A 23891-nucleotide genomic window follows, 5' to 3' on the forward strand; every position below is an offset into this window, starting at 1 on the left:
AATGAGAGATGATCCCATTGAAACGTAAAACATTTTTAGAGGGCTTAACAGGATGGATGATGAGAGGCTGTTTTTATTTTGGCTGGAGACTCTAACTAGGAGTCATAGACTCAGGAAAAGGGGTTGTCCATTTAGGATTGAGATGAGGAAAAATTTATTCACTCAGAGGGTTGTGAATCTTTGACTCTGCCCAAGAGTGTTGTGGATGCTCAGTCATATTCAAGGCCAAGATCGATGGAATTTTGGACACTAAGAGAATCATGGAATCTGGGATTAAGGTGGGAAAATGGAGTTGATGTACAATTTTAGCCATGATCATATTGAATGGTAGAACAGGTTTCAGGGGCGCTAAGGCCTATTCCTACTGCAATTTCTTTTGTTCTTATGTCCTTCAGCTCTCACTCTCACTACAACTTTGGTTTATACAGCTCCGTTAACATTTTAAACATCCCAAGGCACTTCACAGAAGTGTTCTTAATTAAAAATTGATACAGTGAGCAAAAGCTAGGTCAAAGAGGTAGGTTTTAAGGAGTATATTTAAGTAGGAAAGAGAGCTGGAGACATGGAGAAATTTAAGGAGGGAATTTTAGATTTAGGGTCTGGACAGTTCAAAGTAGGCCTTCGATGATAGACCATTGGGGGATTCCAGGGAAAATGGTGTTGGGGGAGAACAAAAGCCATTTCAGGAGATTCTCAGACTATGACTGGATAAGTAAGTGTGGAACCAGGTGAGAGCAGTCTCATTCAGTTAGACACATGGAGGAGAGGCCTTGGAGGAGGTTGGGTGAGATCAGCAGTGTCAAAAGGTGCAGACAGATCAGGAAGTATGAGGAGGATTACGCCCCATGACCACAGTCACATAGCATGTTATTTGTGACTTTGATTAAGGCTATTTTACTGCTGTGACAGGGACACAAACCTGATCAGAGATTTTTTCACGCATCCAGTTGTTGGTATTTACTGTAGATACCATGCTTGCCTCCCCCCACAATGTAGACCTGGATTTCCTTACATGATCCAGAAGCAGGGTCAGTTCAAAAAGCTTTTGGCAAATTAATTAATTAATTTTCAGCAAGTTCAGGCAACTTAACTGTTCTGGCCTATTGAAATCAGGTTAAATTCTAATTGAGCAGTGGGCTTTACTGGACAGGACCAAATTGTGAGAGGAATTTAAGTTTGAATTAACTAATGATTCAAACTAGCAGGTTTCAATTAAGCATTGCATTTTTAATGTGAGGTTTTCTTCACCATAATTTTAATTCAAACTAACAGATAATTCCAAATAACCAACTTTGAATTAAGAGGAATAGACTGTTTATGGTCTTTTTACTTGTGGGATGAAATTAACCATCGGATATCCTTTCCTTAGAAACAGTGTAAAATCTAAAGGGCGTAAAAACATTTACTCTGTCGGTACTGATATTTAATTGCACTGAAATTAAAATGGAAATAACAGCCACACCATACCACACTTTAAATACACTGAACAGGAATACAGGTGGGAATGAATTTTGCAATAGAAATAAGGTTGAGGCTAACAGTGCTCACCATTGTAACAGAGTGAATCAGACAACCATTTCCAGTACCTGAACTCATGCAGTTAAAGTTGGAAGTCCAGACATTTCTGTCAGAGACCCCTACTCTTCCACAGGACGCATGCTTGCAGCCTTCATCAATAGGTTTGGTACTGAAAGATATGTAAAGTCATGAACTTGGAGTACTTGCCTACTTGTTCCCCACTGAAGAAGGCAGAAAATGTTAGAGCTGTTCATTCAGCAGTAAGTGAATCTTTAATGGCATTATAAGTGATAATCATCACTGACTAACCTCTCTGGCCCTGAAAAATTCATTTTTAAATTGTGGAGTCTCATTCCCTCAGAACATAATTAGTGTTGAAGATTTTAAAAATGTATTTTTCTTTACTTTGTTGCTTTTATCACTCTTCCATAATTTTTATTTTCTTTAAATCTTTATTTTGCTTTCTGTACATGAGTTAAATCTGTTTTATACTTCCTGCTTTATATTCTTTCTATCTAATTGAGGTATATAAGATGCTAAAGAGGAAAGACAAAGTAGACATGGAGCGGATGTTTTCCCTTGTGGGGCATTCTACAACAAGAGGCCATAGTTTTAGGCTAAGGGGTGGTAGATTTAAATCAGAGATGAGGAGGAATTACTTTTCTTAAAGGGTCGTGAATCAGTGGAATTCACTACCTCAGAGTGCAGTGGATACTGGGACGCTGAATAAATTTAAGGAGGAGATAGACAGATTTTTAATTAGTAACAGGTTGAAAGGTTATGGAGAGAGGGCGGGAAATTGGAGTTGAGGCCGAAATGAGATCAGCCATGATCGTATTGAATGGCGGAGGAGTTCGAGGGGCTGAATTGCCTATTCCTGTTCCTAGTTCTTATGTTCTTATCTCCATAAGGATTCTTCAATCTAAAATGAAAAGTATATATAATGTTCTGATCAATCTTTGTTGTCAGACAATGGGGTGTTAAACCAAAGCCCCATCTGTCTGTTCAGGTCAAGACACATTTGTATTTATATTGAGTCTTTCACAACCTCAGGACAGCTGAAAGCTCTTATGAATTTCCAATGAAGTACTTTTGAAGTATAGTCACTGTCGTAATGTAAAAGTGACAAATTTGGAGACTCTGCAGAACTCCCTGGAAGAATTGTTTGTGAATATACAACATGCACCTCTTAACCCTTCTTCAGAAATGTGTGAAGATTTATACAACAGCTGTACACCTAGACCTCATAGACTAGTTGATTTTGGTATATGTTCCATGCAATGGCTGAGAAAGATCCAATAGCATAAAAGCATAATGTATCAGTGATCATCACAGCAACAGGAAAAGCCAATCCTCTGGCCAAAGTTGTCATCTTCAATTCTGTAACAGCCTCCCTTGTGAAATGGAGGCGGTGAAATGCCCAAGTAAGGTTGCCTGAGTCTGAAAGTGCATGCCTTTGAATTATGACAGAAGGAAAAGGACATATATTTATGTAGCATCCTTCATGACCTCCAGATATCCCAAAGCACTTTACAGTCAATAACGTACTTTTGAAGTGGAGTTACCGTTGTAGTGTAGGAAATGTGGCAGCTAATTTGCACATAGCAATTCCAATAAATTTGCCTCCTGAAATAATGCCCTTAATTTTAACCACACAGCCCTCACCCCTGACTGAAGGTAGAGGGCTGGTGGGGTTAAAATATCAGAATTGGTCCAAAATTGACTAAATGAGGCCCTGCTGTTAAGATTGGAAGGACCTCCACATCCTCAGCACTAACAGGCTCTTTGTCATCTATTATTCTCTGCCATACTCTCTCCAGCTCCCCATTAACATCAGGATCAATGTATTCATGTTTAACTTTGTGACCAATGATTTTTTATCATTGTAAACAATGGCCAGGAATTTCCTCATAACAAGTCCTGATCACTCACTGTAAATTCGCTGGACATGTGACTGTAACCCACCTGTGGGTATAAGTGAGATTTCAGCTGCTCTGCAGGTTAAATTATACAGGATCAAATTGGAGGAAATTCCCGAGCAGTTATTCTGTTCCGTAGCAACCTCATCTGCAGTAAACCTTTCATAGTGGACCATGAAGGGAAAGAAGAAGCCCAGTTTAATGTAATACCTAGGTGTCACTCTTCATTTCAACAACGCAACTATACCATGTTAAATAATACCCCACTCCTCTATGAAGTACTGACAACTTGTTTGTGAAAATATAGATTGAGAGTAAATAAATTACCTTTACTACACTGGGCCATGCATCCACAGATTTCTTTTTCTTTGTTATGCTTGTAACTTAAAAAAGACTTCCTAAAAACAGTAATCAAACCATCTGTGCCACGTGATGTAAGCAAGTTTCATTATACATCGATATTGCATTTATATCAGAGAAAGAATATTTATTTAGTGTGTAACATGTTTTGTGTTGAAGGACACAATAGCAAAAATGGTACCTATAAATACCACTAATAACTTGTCCCAACCCAATCATGTTGGTTTTCAGAAAAGAAAATGATTTAAAGGGTTGGGTCTGAGGGGACGATGCAGCTGATGAGTTGGCACATAAATCCATCCTCATCATTCACAGAAGATGAAATTTTCTAAAGGTTGAACGCTTGCGCTCCTCTGCACAATATATGACATCCTTTGTACTTGACACTCCAACACTAATACAAGACATAATGACTCTTTTGTGGACTGCATGCTGTCAATATCTCGTGACTAGCATCCAGCTCTTCCTACGTTAATTACCAGCCTTTTACATTAAATATAACAATGTACATTATTCTAAGTAGAATTTTCTTAATTAGATTCGCCTGTTTCTCGGAAGATCAGGATCACCCTAGACACACCCCCGAATTACTTATGCTCTAAGTCTTGAAAAGCCTCCTTCACAGACAACTTGGTGTTGAATTTTTATGTTTTCACTTTTCTGCTTAGCTTCTCCTGCAACATGCTGTAATTTTCATTCGAAGGTGATGTTAGGATCAGAACAGGATAACTTTGACTACTCTGTGGTAATCAATGTTTCTTCTAAGCTAAGCAGGTGCAGGGTCACACAGCAGTCTGGAACCATGCAGTGTAACAAACAGGTTGCACACAACCAACATTCTCTTTAAGCTCTGTGCATGTGCTTCCAAGCAGCAATCTTAAAAGGACTAAACAGTGCAATAAACAGGCCATGGGGAGAGGCTGGGGGGGGGCGTGAGTTGGCACTGAGTTGGTATGAGGGGCCATGGTGAGTGGTGGGAGTTGAGGGCTATAGGGCCTAACCTTTTATTACAACTGGGACAAATGTCCCAGGGAACTGAGGCAGGCTTTCTAACCATGCCCCACCCCGTGGCCACTTGGGATCTGCTTCCACGGTTGCCGGCTCTTACTCTGTCCCGCACTTATCTCCCCAGAGCGAAAATCACGCAATCTGGTGCCCTTTAAACTGGGAAAGGTCTGCCAAGGGAGGAGATTTTCCAATTTGAGCCACCCACCTCGGTAGCGAAAATCCAGTCCCCTGTGAAGGGGCCAATACACATTTTCCTGTCCTGTTCCTGGGACTTGGGGGGCAGAATTTCCAGCTTCTTCAGTCTGTTGGATGTCCAAGATGTGCCCTTGGTGGGACATTCAGCAACGCATTATTTAGATGAAGTGACTGCCTCAATCCTAGATACTTTGGTATTGCCAATAATAGACCGAGTGTGGCATCAAGGAGCCCTAGCAAGACTGGAGTCAATGGGAATCAGGGGGAAAACTCTCCACTAGTTGGAGTCATACCTAGCACGGAGGAAGATGGCTGTGGTTGTTGGAGGTCAGTCATCTCAGCTCCAGGACATTACTGCAGGAGTTCCTCAGGGTAGTGTCCTCAGCCCAACCATCTTCAGCTGCTTCATCAATGACCTTCCTCCCATCATAAGGTCAGAAGTGGGGATGTTCGCTGATGATTGCACAATGTTCAGCACCATTCGCGATGACTCAAATACTGAAGCAGTCCATGTCCAAATGCAGCAAGACCTGGACAATATCCAGGCTTGGGCTGACAAGTGGCAACTAACATTCGTGCCACACAAGTGTCAGGCAATGACCATCTCCAACAAGAGATAATCTAACCATTGCCCCATGGCATTCAATGGCATTACCATTACTGAATCCCTCGCTATCAACATCCTGGAGGTTACCATTGACCAGAAACTGAACTGAACTAGCCATATAAATACTGTGACTACAAGAGCAGGTCAGAGGTTAGGAATCCTGTGATGAGTAACTCACCTCCTGACTCCCCAAAGCCTGTCCACCATCTACAAGACACAAATCAAGAATGTGATGGAATACTTCCCACTTACCTGGATGAGTGCGGTTCCCACAACACTCAGGAAGCTGGACATTGTGCAGGACAAAGCAACCCGCTTGATTGGCATCATATCTATAAATATTCACTCCCTCCACCACCTACGCACAGTAGCAGCAGTGTGTACCATCTACAAGATGCACAGCAGGAATTCGGCAAGGCTCCTTAGACAGCACCTTCCAAACCCACGACCACTACCATCTAGAAGGACAAGGGCAGCAGATAAGATGGGAACACCACCACCTGGAAGTTTCCCTCCAAATCACTCACCATCCTGACTTGGAAATATATCGCTGTTCCTTCACTGTTGCTGGGTCAAAATCCTGGAACTCCCTTCCCAGCAGCATTGTGGGTGTATCTACACCACATGGACCGCAGCGGTTCAAGAATGCAGCTCACCACCACCTTCTCAAGGGCAATTGGGGATGGGCAATAAATGCTGGCCCAGCCAGCGAAGCCCACATCCCGTGAATGAATAATAAAAATAACTAGAGGTCAAAGGCAGGCATCTTCTAACAGTTGAGGGGAGAGGCCATGGATAATTGGACCAAGGAATGAACAATTAATAAAGTTCCCCGTACAAAGTCATAAATTTTATCCTGATTTTCACATTTTCATTCTTGTAATCAAGACTGCCTATGTAAACTTGTCAGGGTGTAATTATACCCTCCTGGTGCTGCAGTATGTTCTTCATTGTGGGGAGGGGAAGGGAAGATGGAATTAAAACATTATCAATTTACATAGGCAGTATTGATCATAAACGTGTATATAGAAATTGATAACAGAAGAAGTTAACAGCACATCCATTTGGATGCAAGGTATAGATTATTGTATATAGGTTATAGTTGATCTGCTGTGACTGTATATGTGGGAATCAAATTATATTTTGTGCGATAATAACAGGAAGATTGGATGACCAAATGATATAATGGAGAATATACCATTGGAGAACAACATGGAATGTGAAATAAAAGCATTAAAGAATTAAAGTAAGCAACTGAAAATTCAGGTAAAATTACAAAATAGAAGGTTTTCTAGAAGATTGGCAAATGAAAATCAGAGTAGATGTCAATGTGAAGTTTATAAATAATATAGTAAAATTTATTTATAGCAATATGTAACATGCATGAAGTATTGTACATCATTTTCATTTAGTAATTTTGTATATAAATCATACAATAAAAGTATCAATAGAATTTTACATTTGTGTGAGTTTTTCTGTTGTTTTCAATTTACTTTGTAGGGACAGGTAAGAAAAAACACCTGAATGATGACGTAATATTAGGAATAGGCAGTTTACAGTTGCACTCTGGAAATGTTAGTTGCATTAAATGATAGTGAAACCAATGGATTGTATAATGGACAGGGAATCCACTCCACCAAGCTACCTCCCAAATAGCAAAATTGAAAATTGCCCCCATTACCTCCCTTGCTGTAATGTAAAAACAAATCTTCTGTGATGAGGCTACTCCTTTCCTTTGGTAGCTGATATGATCTTCATAAGTTACAACAGAAAGTCCCCAGGAGTGTGTCATTATTTGCACCAGTGGGCTGAATTGAATGGCCACTGGCCAGAGAGCTAGTGGCAACCTCGCTGTGGCCATTTCCATGAGTCCCGATGGGATTAAATCCCATTCAGGCTGCCTGTCCCTGTGGTTCCCAGGGCCTTGAGGACAAGAATCTTGCCTCCAAGAGCTACCGGCCAATTGGAGGCCAGCAGCTCTTCTGACCCAGCAGCGCCACTGGGAGTTGTGATCACTGCTGGGACAAGGAACAGTCATGGAGGCTCTGGAGGAGAGGTACTTAGGGGGGGCTCATGCAAGCCCAGGTGAGAAAGGGGAGGGGGGCCAGTGTGAGAGGAGTCTTCCTGCCTGGGTGGCCCTTGCTGCTGGCTGGGTCCTCCGTTAGGAAAAGGGTACCCGATCTGGAGGAACCTCCCCCCATCCTACCCCCACCCAAGTCTGCAGACAGGCCACCAGGATATACCAAGTGGCCTGCCCATGTGGCATGGACTGCCCCACCACTGGTCTGATACCAACGGTGGTGGGATGAGGCCCTTAATTAGCCACTTCAAGGCCTCAATTGGCCTAATGGTGGGAAGGACATCCGCAATTTTCCCCATCTTGACTTCATCAGAAAGTTGTGAAACTGACAGGCTCTCCACACCATGCTTCCTGGGACCTGGGGGGTGGAAGAGAGAGGGGGCATTAAATTCCAGCCACTCTTTCATACTCAATACAGCTGGTCAATAACTGTAAGAAGATGAAGTCTGAAACCTTGGTATTTGAAAAGGGCTCCATACTAGCGAAGTGTTTGACTAACTCAATTTAACCTCAGTCAATATAATAGAAAGGAAGAAAGACTTACATTTTCATCGCGCTTTCACGACCACCGAAAGTCACAAAACTCTTTAGAGCCAATGTAATATTTTAGAAGTGTAGTCACTGTTATAATGTAGGAAATGACCTGTATTATATTGGGCATGATATGACCATATTAACAATAGTGCATAGCTCTTCACACTGCTCCTTCACCAAAGATAAGTTTCCTATTTGGGTGACATCGGTGATTTACTTGAGGAAGGATGTAGTTGCATTGGAAGCGGTTCAGAGGAGGTTCACTAGATTTATTCCAGAGATGCGGGGCTTGTCTTATGAGGATAGATTGAGCAGTTTAGGCCTATACTCACTAGAGTTTAGAAGGATGAGAGGAGATCTAATTGAGGTTTATAAGATGCTAAAGGGGATAGACAAAGTAGATGTGGAGTTGATGTTTCCCCTTCTGGGGCATTCTAGAATGAGAGGCCATAGTTTTAGGCTAAGGGGTGGTAGATTAAAATCAGAGATGAGGAGGAATTACTTTTCTCAAAGGGTGATGAATCTGTGGAATTCACTACCTCAGAGTGCAGTGGATACCGGGACGCTGAATAAATTTAAGGAGGAGATAGACAGATTTTAAATTAGTAACAGGTTGAAAGGTTATGGGGAGAGGGTGGGAAATTGAAGTGGAGGCCGAAATGAGATCACCCATGATTGTATTGAATGGCGGGGCAGGCTCGAGGGGCTGAGTTGCCTACTCCGGCTCCTAGTTCTTATGTTCTTATTTGGATACAAATTGTGTATAAATTGCACTAGTTTTGGAAGTAAATTTTTTTCTCATGCATCTGTTCAAACTTCAATATTTATGTGTTTTCCACTATCTACAAAGCAGAAGTCAGGAGTGTGATGGAATACTCTCCACTTGGCTGGATGAGTGTGGCTCCAACAACACTGAGGAAGCTTGACACCATCCAGGACAAAGCAGCCTTGATATGGCAAGGCTCCTTCAAAGCACCTTCCAAACCTGCGACCCTTTACCACCTAGAAGAACAAGGGTAGCAGACGCATGGGAACAGCACAAGCTGCAAATTTCCCTCCAAGTCACACATCGCTCTGACTTAGAAAATATATCACTGTTTCTCCACTGTCGCTAGGTCAAAACCCTGGAACTCTCTTCCTAACAAGAATGGCCAGTGTATCTACAGCACATGCACTGCAGAAATTCAAGATGGTCTCTCCCACCTTCTTAAGGGCAATTAGGAATGGGCAATAAATGCTGGCCTTGCCAGCAATGTCCACATCCCATGAACGAATAAAAAAAGTGTCAGCATTTTATTGAGGATTTGTGTTTAAGTGAACAGAAACTAATTAGGACCAGTGGCCCAAATCTAGTTATCAGCTTTCTTTTTGTCCAGCCACAGGTTCGAAAATGAAAGTGTTGTCAAATGGCATTGTTTTACAAGTAATATTTTTAGTCTGGATCCTTTCCTCCAGGGATGGAACAGTATCTGGCACATTTTAGTGATGCGTACAATTATCGTAGCACATTCCATCGCTTTAGGTAGATTTGAGGCCTTTATATTTCAATGGGCATGACTCAGCATGTCTCTGGGAATAAATTATGATATATTTGACACTAGTGCTGTAGTCATAACTGTGAGGACACAGAACAGGTATTGTTTCAGCAAGTCTGATAAGATATAGATTATATGCTCCTTTCAACATCACACTGCAGATCACTCTAAATGCTCTGACTGAAATTCCAAAACTCTTTGGTACAGCAACCACGATGGTTGTATGTACTCTAGTCTTCACATTTTAAAAAAAATCCATAGGGTTTGTGGCTGTGGATTATTATTCTCACTGGATATCAAGGACAGGGAAAATCAGAAAATTTTTAAGTTTTGAATTGCAGTGAACAACTAATGATGATTTAAATTTAGCACATCATTCAACCCATTTCTAAACAAAACAATATTGTTTGTACAATAATGTTCACCATTCCCACATTTGCCTACAGCCCTCATGGAGAATACAGCAGCAAAATAGCACAAAACCTGACTTTTTCTTAAGTTGGCTTATCCTTAAAGCAGTTGGGAATTCTTTTCTAGTGAGGAGGATAGCTTTAGATTATAGGAGGATATAGACGGGCTGGTCAGATGGGCTGATCAGTGGCAAATGGAATTTAATCCAAATAAGTGTGAGGTGATGCACTTGGGCAGGACAAACAAGGCACAGGAATACACGATGAATGGTAGGACCCTGGGAAGTACCGAGGGTCAGAGAGAACATGGTGTGCACATCCACCGGTCCCTTAAGGTAGTGGGACAGGTTGGTAAGGTGGTTAAGAAGGCATATGGGATACTTGCCTTTATTAGCCGAGGCATGGAACATAAGAGCTGGGAGGTAATGCTATAACTGTATAAAACGCTGGTTAGGCCATAGCTATAGTATTGCGTACAGTTCTGGAATCCACATTATAGGAAGGATGTGATTGCACTAGAGGGAGTGCAGAGGAGATTTACCAGGATGTTGCCCAGACTGGAGAGTTTTAGTTATGAGGAGAGATTGCATAGACTGAGGTTATTTTCCTTGGAGCAGAGGAGATTGAGGGGGGACATGATTGAGGTGTATAAAATTATGAGGGGTGTAGGTAGGGTAGACAGGAAGGAACTTTTCCTCTTGGTGGAGGGATCAATAACCAGGGGACATAGATTTAAGGTAAGGGGCAGGAGGTTTAGAGGGGATGTGAGGAAGAATTTTTTCACCCAGAGGGTGATGGAAATCTGGAACTCACTGCCTGAAAGGGTGGTAGAGGCAGAAACCCTCATAACATTTAAGAAGTATTTGGATGTGCACTTGCGATGCCATGGCATACAAGGCTATGGGCCTAGTACTGGAAAATGGGATTAGAATAGTCAGGTACTTGTTTGACTGGTGCAGACTTGATGGGCCGAAGGGCCTTTTTCTGTGCTGTAGACCGCAATGACTCGATAAAATAGAACAAAAGGTGGGGATAAAACAATTAATTAAAATGAAAATAAATAAAAATAAAATTAAGTGGGTAAAAAATAAAAATGAAAAAATAGAAATTAAGAATGAGAATAAATATTGAAAAAAGGGAATAAAAACAGGGTGAGGATGGAAGAGAAAGTTTGTGGTCTGAAGTTGTTGAACTCAATGTTAAGTCCAGAAGGCTGTAAAGTAACTAATTGAAAGATGAGGTGCTGTTCCTCCAGTTTGCGTTGAGCTTCACTGGAACATTGCAGCAGGCCAAGGACTGACATGCGGGCATGAGAGCAGGGTGGTGTGTTGAAATGGCAAGCGACAGGAAGGTCTGGGTAATGCTTGTGGACAGACCAAAGGTGTTCTGCAAAGTGGTCACTCAGTCTGCGTTTGGTCTCTCCAACATAGAGGAGACCACATTGGGAGCAGCGAATGCAGTACACCAAATTGAAGGAGGTGCAAGTGAACCGCTGCTTCACCTGAAAGGGATGTTTGGGCCCTTGGATGGTGAGGAGGGAGCTGGTAAAGAGACAGGTATTGCACCTTCTGCGATTGCATGGGAAGGTGCCGTGGGAGGGAGATGAGGTGTTGGGCGTGATGGAGGAGTGGACGGAGGGAATGGTCCCTATGGAATGCTAACAAGAGGGGGTGAAGGGAAGATGCATTTGGTGGTGGAATCATGCTGGAGTTGGCAGGAATGGCAAAGGATGATCCTTTGTATGCAGAGGCTGGCGGGGTGAAAAGTGAGGACAAGGGGGAGCCTATCACAGTTCTGGGAAGGGGAGGAAGGTGTGAGGGCAGAGGCGCAGGAGATGGCTTGGACATGGTTGGGGGCCCTGTCAACCACAGTGGGTGGGAAACCTCAGTTAAGGAAGAAGGAAGACATGTCAGAAGTGCTGTGTTGAAAAGTGGCATCATCGGAACAGATGCGATGTAGGTGAAGGAACTGAGAGGATGGGATGGAGTCCTTAGGGTGTGAGGAGCTGTAGTTGAGGTAGCTGTGGGAGTTGGTAGGCTTGTAGTGAATATTCATGGACAGTCTATCACCAGAAATTGAGACAGAGAGGTCAAGGAAAGGAAGGGAAGTGTCAAAGATGAACCATGTGAAAATGATGGAGGGGTGGAAATTGGAAGCAAAATTGATACCTTTTCCCAGGTCCAGGCAAGAGCATGAAGCGGCACCGAAACAGTCATCGATGTACTGGAGAAAGAGTTATGAGAGGGGGCCTGAGTAGGACTGGAACAAGGAATGCTCCACATACCCCATAAATAGAGAGGCATTACTGGGGGCCCATGCGGGTACCCATAGCCACACCTTTTATTTGGAGGAAGTGAAACAAGTTAAAGGAGAAATTGTTCAGTGAGAGAATAAGTTCAGCCAGGCGGAGGAGAGTGGTGGTGGATGGGGATTGTTCGGGCCTCTGTTCAAGGAAGAAGTGGAGAGCCCTCAGGCCATCCTGGTGGAGGATGGAGGTGTAGAGGGATTGGACATCCATGGTGAAGAGGAGGCGGGTAAGGCCAGGGGACTGGAAATTTTTGATATGATGTAGAGCATCAGAGAGATCGCGGATGTAGGCTGTAAGAGATTGGACAAGGGGAGAGAGAACGGAGTCAAAATAGAAAGAAGTGAGTTCCGTGGGGCAGGAACAGGCTGACATGATCGGTCTACTGGGATGGTCCTGTTTGCGGATTTTGGGAAGAGGGTAGAAGCGGGCTGTCCAGTGTTGGGAGACTATGAGATTGGAAGCTGTGGAAGGAAGATCTCCAGAGGAGATGAGGTCAGTGACAGTCCTGGAAACAATGGCTTGATGTTCAGTGGTGGGGTCATAGCAATGTAAGATCAAAAGGCAACTGCAAGCCTCCAACTGGCTCCATGGTGAAAGGAACCTCATTTTGAATTTGTAAGGTGAAAATGCTTTGCCTGGTGTCTGGCTAAGTCTATGGGTTGCTGTTGCCTTAATGGAGATTAGTTTGGGAATTTGTTAAAAGTTATGATAGTAGTAATTTGTAGCCATGTGTATATATTTTAACCCGTGTAAATTAATAAAATGCTTCATTTAGTTTAATCTAAAACCTCGAGAACTAGTGGTCTGATTCCTGAGTTCAGAGTCAAATCTCAAACATAACAATTAAAATTATTGGTTATGACAGTTGTTTAAAGTTTCCCTCTGGGATTTTTAAAAATAACTTCGCTTTACCAACTGCATTGGTCATAACAATTGGTTTTTAGTTTTGCAACAGCAACCTGCATTTATACAGCACCTATGAGATAAAGAAATATTTCAAGGTACTTCATAAATAGGAAAATACTGATTCAAATTCCATATCCTGCTTTTGCTCCACATCCCTTAGTATCTTTGGTTAACAAAAATCTATCAATCTCAGATTTAAAATGATCCAGATCGATTGCTGTTTGCAGAAGAGAGTTCCAAATTTCGACCACACTTGGGCGGTGGTTGAGCAGTGGCACACTGCTCCTGCCAGCAGAGCCAAAAGATGGCCACCACTTCCACTTTTAAATTGGGAACTGATTCCCACACGATTCCAATTAAAATTTAAAGTGCCGGCAGCGTGCACAGGAAACACATGCGATATATGCAGTGCAGCGGGTATTCATTGGCGGATCTTACCATCAGACGAGCTATAAAAAAGCCTTCTGCAGACAGACAGGGAGGCTCTGCATAATGACCACAACTTTCCTGCTCACTTCCACTCTACTAAAACTTTCTTGCTGAAACCCTTCATCACCTTCAACCCCGTTAAACTTCTACCCCCATCACTCCACCTTTATTACTCTTTTGTGCTGCCCCCCCCACCCCTCCCCATCACATCGAAGACTTTTCAACAGATATGAGACTTTGAAGCATTGTGAACTTTGAGGAGGAGAATTTCAAAGGACATAGACAGGCTGGTGAAATGGGGAGACAAATGGCAGATGAAATTTAATGCAGAGGAGTGTGAAATAATTCATGTTGGCAGGAAGAACAAGGAGAGACAATATAAAATAAAGGGTAAAATTCTAAAAAGGGTGCAGGAGCAGAGGGGCCTGGGTGTATATGTGCATAAATCATTGAAGGTGGCAGGACAGTTTGAGAAAGTAGTTAATAAAGCATACAATATCTTAGGCTTTATTAATGGGAACATTGAGCACAAGAGCAAAACATTTATGTTAAACTTGTATAAAACACTAGTTCAGTTTCAATTGAAGTATTGTGTCCTGTTCTGGGCTCCACACGTTGGGAACAGCATGAAGGCATTGGAAGGAGTGCAGAAAAGATTCACAAGAATGGTCCCAGGGATGAGGAACTTCAGATCCGCAGACATATTGGAGAAGTTGGGACTGTTTACTTTGGAAAAGAGAAGTTTGAGATGAAATCTGATAGAGGTATTCATGAGGGGCCTGGACAGAGTAGATAGGGAGAAACTGTTCCCATTGGTGGAAGGATCGAAAACAAGAAGGCACAGATTTAAGGCAATTGACAAAAGAAACAATGGAGGCATGAGGGGAAACCTTTTCCCACAGCAAGTGGTTAGGATCTGGAATGCACTGCCTGAGGTTGTGGTGGAGACTGTTTCAATTGAAGCATTCAAGCGGGAATTGGATAGTTATCTGAAAAGGAAGAATGTGCAGAGCTACGGGGAGAAGGCCTTGTAGCTATAGTGCAGGATCTGAATTCTTGGTCACAGTAGGCTGATGGACATATGTCCAAGTGTGAAACAGATCTCCTAGGGACCAATATTCATCAGCGAGTGTGTTTGACAAAGGTTTGCTCCGCTTGCTCTTCTGGGTGGCAGGGGATACAGGTTCAGAGGTGGCTCCAGAGAGAGGCTGGCAGGGGTTGGCTGACATCCTGAACAGGCAATGGGGCTTTGGCAATGGGATCATGTTCATGTAGTTACTTCACCCTTGGATGAATCGGGTGTAAATGAGATTGTGCCTGATATTCCTTGCCTGGAGAGGGTCAATAGGAGGAAACTGTTCCCTTGGCGGAAGGATTGAGAACCAGAGGGCACAGAGTTGAGCTAATTGGTAAAAGAAGCCAAAGTGATAGGAGAAAATATTTTTTCACACGAGTGGTTAAGGTCTGGAATACACTGCCTGAGAGTATGGTGGAGGCAGATTCAATTGAGGCATTCAAGAGGGAACTAAGTGATTATTTGAAAAGCAACAATGTGCAGGGTAACAGGGAGAAGGCAGGAGAATAGCACTAGACGAAATGCTCAGAGAACCAGTGCAGACACAATGGGCTGAATGGCCTCATTCTGCACTGTAACAATTCTATGATTCTGTCTCTCCATGGCCCTGGCATCCAGTATAGGGTCCTGCACATTGATGGTTTTCTCCTCAGGCTCATCCAATTTGTCCTCATCTGTGGAGGAGTTTTGCTCCTCCCTCTTGACCTTTTGCAACAGTTTTCTGTGTTGCATGGCCAAGTTGTGCAGTGCACAGGAGGCCATGACTATTTATGATGCTCTATGTGGTGTGTACTGCACAGCCCCTCCAGACCAGTCAAGCCAGTGAAAGAGCATTTTCAGCATGCCAATAGTTTTCTCAATGATCGTTCTGATGGAGACGTGAGCTGCATTCTACCGCTCTTACTTTATGCAATGGGGATGCCTCACAGGCATTATTGGCCAGGTAGAGGGCCGATCCACACAGGCTCCAGCTGTCAACCTCAGCTGGAGCCTCGCGAAGCTCTGGGAGCTGCAAGTTGCTCAAAATGTATGAGTCATGTAAGCTCCCTGGGAAACGAGCACAGACATGCATGATTGTCTACCTGTGACCAAAAAGCAAAAGCCCTTTCAATTCACAAATGCTGCTGGCTGGTCCCAGGGAGCTCTAATGGCCACATGAGGGTGTAGTCGATGACACCTTGCACACTAGAGAAATGAGCGATGGTCCTAAAGCCCAGTGCTCTTTGTCAACATCTGTGGAGTAATTGATTAATTCATTCACATGGGGGAAGAGGGTATTGGTTATGTTTTCATGCACCTATGTGCGTCAGCCTGGGAAATGCCACTCAAGTTGCCTGTGGAACCCGGAAAACTACCGCTGACCAAAGAATTGAGTGCCGCAGGCACCTTGAGGCCCACTGGCATGGGATTCCTGCTTGGATTCACACTTTCATGCCTTGACTGCATCCTCCCCCGCCCTGATTACCTCTTGATCCCCTTCATGGCCCAACCGAACCCCACTCTCATCCCTGATTCGCCCTTGCCCCTCCTGATCCTCCATCTAATCTGGCAGCCTCTCCCTGCCCTCCCTTGCTGCAGATTTGCATAGAAACAACTGTGCACCTCAATCAAAGTGGAAAAACTCAACTGGTGCACGTCATCTTTAAATGATCGTGAAACCGATACCACAAGGTTCCCGTGTGTCATTGACATAATCTTGAAGGTAGGATTTAATTTGAAAAAGTTCTAAGATAATGAGTATTCATGGGATGCAAATGTATTAAAAATAAGTCGCCAGTAGACAGTGTGAGACCTGATCCGCCACTGCAACGCTGCTGACTTAATCTCTGCATCTTAACCTGGCGTCGGGAAACCGAGATTTCGGCTCCCGCCTAATGAAGTCGCCCTCCCCGCTGGGTTTCACACTCTTACAGGCCCCAGTTAATACTGCCTTAACTGTGTAAGAGTGTTTCCTAACATCACTCCTGTATTATTAAATCAGATCCAACTTCTGGTCCAGATGGCATTGACCCAAGGTTGCTTAAAGCTCTGGGTACTGTGCTAAGTGAACCTCTTGCTCATATGTTCAATAGTTCGCTGACATCAGGGGGTGGGGGGTGCGGGGGGTGGTGGTGCTGGGGGGGATGGTGGGGGAATGTGCTATTGCTGTTCTAATATTTTAATAGGAAATAATTCAGAACTGGGAGATTGTAGGATCTGACCTTCCCTTGTCTGACCCCAAAAAATCTTCCCCAGCAAAGGCCTCAGATTTATCTCTTCACCACCCACCCCTCACCTCAATAAATTTCAAGCTCAGTACAATGCTGAGTTCTTCTCCCATTGCCTTTACTTGCACACCCATTTCTTTAGCCAGGAACATTTCTGGTGCACAGCGGACCCGTCTTCCTGACATCAGAATTCTCATTCCACCTGGATCCCTCCATCTTGCCCTCTCTAGATCTTTTCATGGAAAATTGCTGGTGTGACATTTGCTGTCTCAATTTTTCTGTTCTGCTCACTCACTCTCACCTACCTCCCTCTGAACTTGCCCCAGTCTGTTTGTCAACCCTACAAGAATTGTCAAATATGCTGACAATTAAAGGTGATATTATTGTTGTTTGGTGAACAGACTTCTACTGAGAGGAGGCTGATTGCCAAGCCTCTGACGCCTCCTCTTACCTCCCACTGGACCATGACACCACTCTTATCCAGACTTCCACTTATCTCATTTCCTCTGGAGAGCTTCTTTTCAATACCTCCAATCTCATCACCCACAGACCCGTATAGTCCACTTCCAGCACCTGACCAAGATCCTCAAATAGAACTGGCCTGGTAGACCCACTGTTTCAGCCTGTTCTTGTTCCTGTGTCCTATGACATGGACCACAGAGCCTGGGTGGGATAGGAAATGCGAGAGCCGTTATTCCTGGTATTGACTCCAGTTGAAGACCAGTTACAAGTGGAGTGTCGCAGGGACAGGTGTTAGTTCGTGGGATGTATGGCAAAAGCAAGAACACCATCATTCAAGGAGGGAAGACAAATTCATCAATAGAACTGGGCCATACTAAGGACTTAGGACAAATTTTCTATTTTCCTAGTACAGATAATCTCATGAAGACCCCTAGTCCCTGAAGGTGAGGAATATCTCTGGTGAAACAGATGGTCACTGCACATATTTTCCTTTGTAATTCAGCAAGAATGTTAGAGAGGGGGATGACCACAGGGGACTCCTGCACTACCTTCCTGAGTCTTTTACTGTTCCTGATGGTCACCCATTCCCTTTCTGCCTGTGTAATCTTCACCTGCGGTGTGACCACCTCGCACGTGCTATCCATGACTTGCTCAGCATCGCGGATGCTCCACAATGAGTCCACCCGCAGCTCCAGCTCCAAAATCCGGTTAGCTAGAAGTTGCATTTGGACACACTTTCCACACACATGGTCACCGGGGATGCTGGAAGCGTCCCTCATTTCCCATGTCCTGTAGGAGGAGCATATCACAGGTTTGAGTTCTCCTGCCATGACGTCCCTCTCGATTAAGCTAGTTACTCCCTTAAAAAAATACACTAGCTCGGGGCCTTATTTATGTTAGCTAGGAACCTTGTTTCTTGACTAATTATACTTGTACAGTACTACTCTATACTTTTTAAAAAATTTTTTAGCTCCTACCTCAATATTAAGCAATGAATTACTTTAATAGATTGAAAAAAAAAAGCTCACCAGGATTTACTCACCAATCAGCTGCTTTTTTTCAAATCCACTTTCGGAAGAGTGTCCCTCGCAGGTCTGGTGCACTCCTGAAGGTACTGCCTCTCCGTTCTTTGACAGTGGGTCCTCCTCGATCCCCTTCTGAGTTGCGGTGACTGTGCTGACTTCTCCCAGAATGCTTCTCAGTCACTTCTCACTACCGCCCTCTGTTGGATGCTCTTCCTCCTGTTAAGGGTAGGGCTCCTTCTCCTCGATCCCCTTCTGAGTTGCGGTGACTGCGCTGACTTCTCCCAGAATGTTTTTCAGTCACTTCTCACTACCGCCCTCTGTTGGATCAAGAAAGGTCATACAGACTCAAAACGTTAACTCTGTTTCTCTCACTACAGATGCTGTCAGACCTGCCGAGTTTTTCCAGCATTTTCTGTTTTTATTTCAGATTTCCAGCATCCACAGTATTTTGCTTTTAACTAATCATCTCCATTTTGGTTCACAGGTTGCTCTGCCAAGCGACCAACACCATCAGCCATCCAGCCTCTCAGCTCCATCCAGGTCCTCACCTCCAGCCAAGAGAAGGACTCCTCTATTGAAGAGCTGGAAATAAGCAGCCTGGAAGACCCATCACAGCGCTTACCCACACCCTCCACCAGCACAGAGACACACACCTCGGTGGGGCCTAGATCTAGAGCAGGCTCAGGTTCACAATCTGGTGGTCAACACATGAACACATGTCCGCAGCAGAAGGAGGCAGGTTTGGCTGAGCTCCCTGGCACTCGAAGGACTACTGGGGATGGTGCATCTATGAGATCCGAGTCAGATGATGAACCTCAGGATTCAGCCTTCCAACTCATTCTGGAGAGTCACGCAGAGCTATTGGTCGCCCTCAATAGGTTGGCACGTGAGTTGGAGGAGTGAATCTGCCTGCTCTCTGATGAAGTGGTCCCCACATATGCGTGTATGAAGATTTCCATGGGAAGGATGGCGGACGTCACGGAGACCCTGATCCAGCAGAATGTGGAGATGCACGCAGACCTGCATTCCATTGCGGTAGCCAGGGAGTTCCTGCAGCGGCAACGCGAGGGGGAAACCGGGCACCTAAATCTCCCTGCAGGTGCTCCTTCCCTCAAGGAGTCAGGCAGGGCCACTGGGCACCCAAAGGGAGGAGGAGCGGCAGGTGGACATTACTGGGTTATCCACTCATGAATCTCAGAGGCTGCCCTCTCCCTCCGAGCCCCCTTTTCCTGTGACCCCCTCAATCTCATCATCCACAGAGGAAGCAGCTGGCCCACAGAAGGACAGCCAAAGCAAGCCAGGGCTCTCAAGGCCTCTGTCCTCCAGAGGATGCACGCTGAAGTCATCAGAGGCAACAGGGTCAACCATTGCACAGGCTGGCTCCACCCATCCTGCGATGTCAGGGCAGCACCTAGAAGAAGTGGTAGGCCTAGGATTTCTGATTTTTTGTTATTCAATCATGGGATGTGGGCCTCGCTGGCTAGGCCAGCATTTATTGCCCTTGTTCAGAGGGCATTTTAAGAGACAACCTGGTCTGGAGTCACATGTAGGCCAGTCCAGGTAAGGACAGTAGATTTCTTTCCCTAAAGGACATTAGTGAACCAGGTGGGTTTTTACAACAATCGACAATCAACAATGGTTTCGAGGTCATCATTAGACTTTTAATTCCAGATTTTTATTGAATTAAAATTTCACCATCTGCCATGGTGCGATTTGAACCCGGATCCCCAGAGCATTATCCTGGCTCTCTAGAATACTAGTCCAGTGACAATACCATTATGCCACCCTCTCCTCCACCCTTACCCCCTCTTCCACTGTTACTCCTTTGCCCCCTCCGAACACCTTCCCTTACACCTACCTCCCCAGTTGCCGCATTCTCCCCATTACACCCTCCTCCCCCCCGTACTCCCTCCAACCTCAACCCCCCACACCTTCGTCCCTCCCATCCCAACCTCACCCCCTCCCCCACCCCCCACCCCTAACCCATACACCTTCCTCTCCCAGTCAAGCTGAGACCTTACTGTCTCAGCCTGGTCCGGTTCACCTTCCTTTTGCCGATCATCCATAGCAGCCCAAGGCCAAGACCGTGATGTTCCGAAGCAGAACCCAGACGTCAACAGAGACCTCCCACCTTCCATGAGCAGCTTCGCAGCAGGCACTGCACGTGTTCCTCGGTCCAGTAGCTGTAGGGCTCCAGCATCTTCTACTCCTCGGATGTCCAAGATCTGAGTAAGGCCCTAAAAGGTAAGTCCCGACTTCTGCAAGTCACACTTGTCCAGACATGTTCTGGGCTGGCATGTTTTCCCGCTGGCGTTGTGGTAGATTTGGTGTGGGGGTCAATTCCGGTTGGACTTTACTTTGCATCCCATTAGCGGGATGCAAATTGGGTTCGTGGGCCTCCAGCGGGACTGGCGTTTTGCCATGGCAGACACCGTCAGATGATCCCGCTGTGCTTTCACACCAGCGTCAAACCGATTTTTGGCCTTCTCTCCATACTGTTGTCCCCCCGCCTACCCCCCCAACCCCCCATGACACCTGAGGCCAACGGGGTGGAAAATTCCAGCCTATGTGTTCAGCATTGCTTAGGAGAGTGGCAGTCATCACTTTGCCCTTGCTGCTCTAAAGCACTGAATTTCGGTAGGCTTGATCACAACATTGGGGCCTGGACTGCTAGGGACACAAATCAGGAATTTGTAGACAGCTTCTCAAAATTTTTCTTCGATTACAAATGGATGGACATTAAATTATGAGAAGCGTGCTCATGATTTTCCAATTGGTGTTTCTGGCAGGCACGGCTCTGTGTCAGGTGCACAGATTTGGCAAATATGGTCCATTGGTGCTGCAATGGAAAAATAGAGACTGACACCCTCCTAGATCTAAAGTATTAAAAAGTATCCACAGCACAGAAACATGTCCATCCACTCTTTATGCTCCCTGTGAACCTCCTCCCATTCCTCTTCATCTAACCCCATCAACGTACTGTATCCTTAGATTCCTTTCCCTGTCCCTCGGCAAAATGGGATCTGCTGGAAATGGCGGCAGGACATCCTCATCCAGGTCTCAACCTCTACTTTTAATGGCCTCCGGAATTTGCCTGATTCAGCAAAAATCTGGCCTAAAAAGCCTACAAAGGGATATAGATAGATTAGTGAGTGGCATGTTGGCAACTTGTAGGGAATAGGCAAAAAGTGGATTTGTTGCCTAGATCAGATCAGCCATGATTTCATTGAATGGCAGAACAGGCTTGAGTTTTAAAATGGGTATGTTCGTAAGAAGTACTTTTTGAAATGTAGTCGCTGTTGTAATTTAGGAAAATAATGCACATAGGTTTTAAGAAGCATCTTAAAGGAGGAGAGAGGAAGAGAAGAGGAGATGTTTAGGGAGGGAATTCCAGAGCATAGGACCTTGGTAGCTGACCGCATAGCCATCAATGATGAAGCGACTAATAAAGAATCCCAGAATTGGAGGATCGGGATATCCCGGAAAGCTTAGAGGGAGTCAATAAAGATACATTTTTTCAGAGGTTGAAGAGTCAATAACCAGAAGGCACAGATTTAAGGTAATTGGCAAAAGAGCTACAGGCAACTTTTTATTCAATGAATAGTTAGGATTTGGAATGATAGCCTGGTGGATACAGGTTCCAATGTATTCTTCAGAAGGGAATTGGATAAATACTTGAAGGAATGAAAGATTGCAGGGAAATGGAGAAAGAGTGACATAGTGGGACTAACTGGATTGCTCTTCAAAAGAGCTGGCACAGATTCAATGGGCTGAATTACATCCTTCTGTGCTGTACTATTCTATGATTCTACTCCCATACTTCTAGCTTCCCCTTGAATGCATGTGTACTAATGACTTCAACTACTCCATGTGGTAGCAAGTTGCACATTCTTACCACTCTCTGGGTAAAGAAGTTTTCTTGAATTCCCCAGTCAATTTATTAGTGACTATCTATTTATGGGCCTCAGGTCTGATCTTCCCTCAAGTAGAAATATCTTCTCTATGTCTACCTAATCTTAAAGACTTCAACAAGTCACCCCTCAGTCTTCTCTTTTGTAGTTGAATGCTACACACATGCAAAAGATAGTTGAAACTTAAACTTAAAGGGCATACACAAGTATGTTTGCACACGTACATTGTCATTATAACACTTAAAAGACAAGTGCAATGTGATCTGGAGGATTGAGAGCTTCCATTATTAAAAAAAAGACAGAATAATAAAATAGAATTTCTGTATGGGATCATCATGTGTAGCGTCAACACAAGATCAGTTTCCCTGACGAAATTAGGCAAATTGACTTTTACACTATGACCAGAAATTTGTCAGGGTGACGGTGGACCTGAGAAAGGGTTAGAAAGCTGGGGGCAACTCCGCCTCAGCCATTTCAGGGAGCCCCAGCTGGATTTTATGTGCATCAGGCAGCTGGTGAGCTGCTGTCGGGGCTTCCTTCCCTTTAAGGTTAAAGTTGCTGGCCAATCTGAGGGCTAGCAGATCTTCAGTCCTAGAAACACTTCAGGAAGCAGTGGTCACTGCTGGGACTGCATCCAGCCAGGAGAAGCAGCATGGAAACCACCCTTGGAAGAAGGTAAGTGGGGTCAGGGTTGCCAGGGACAGTCAGGCAGGCCCTGGTCAGGTGGGGTGAGTGGTTATTGAGGATAGGGGGAAATGTTGTCACCAGGGGGCCGCTCCTATGCTCTACTGTCAGAGACCTCACAACATTTAAGAAATATTTAAATGAGCACTTGAAATGCCATAACATACAGGGCTATGGGCCAAGTGCTGGAAAAAGGGATTTGAATAGATAGGCGCTTGATGACTGGCACAGACACAATGGGTCGAAGGGCCTGTTTCTGTGCTGTATAACTCTATGACTATGACCTGCTTCAATATCGGGATGTGTTTAAAGACTGCCAAATAGAAAACCATTCCATTCAGAGAGAGCCTTGCTTGTTTTCTTTTTTTCATGAATTCTCAGTGTTTTGAACTGCCAAACCAAAAAAAAAGAGTCTGACCCTAAACCTACTGCAATTAACTTTCTATTTATCCTTTGTTTCTTAGCTGTTCATCCCCATTGCAGCCCCAGATCACATGGGCAATTCTTGGAACCTAATAATCTCATAATCAGGAAACCAATTAATTCTCTTTCAAAATACTCCCCAGCTCATTTTGTTCTTAAAGGGACATCACATAAAAGAAAATACATGCTTTTCCCAGCACATGGGTCATCACATGTACTAGAATTTCAGCTGATATTCCCAGGACTGTTATAATTCACTGAGCAAAGGAGTAATCTGGAGCCAGTCTTTCCTTAA

Source organism: Cetorhinus maximus, chromosome 2 (genome assembly GCF_964194155.1).
Source record: "Cetorhinus maximus chromosome 2, sCetMax3.hap1.1, whole genome shotgun sequence".
NCBI lineage: Eukaryota > Metazoa > Chordata > Chondrichthyes > Lamniformes > Cetorhinidae > Cetorhinus > Cetorhinus maximus.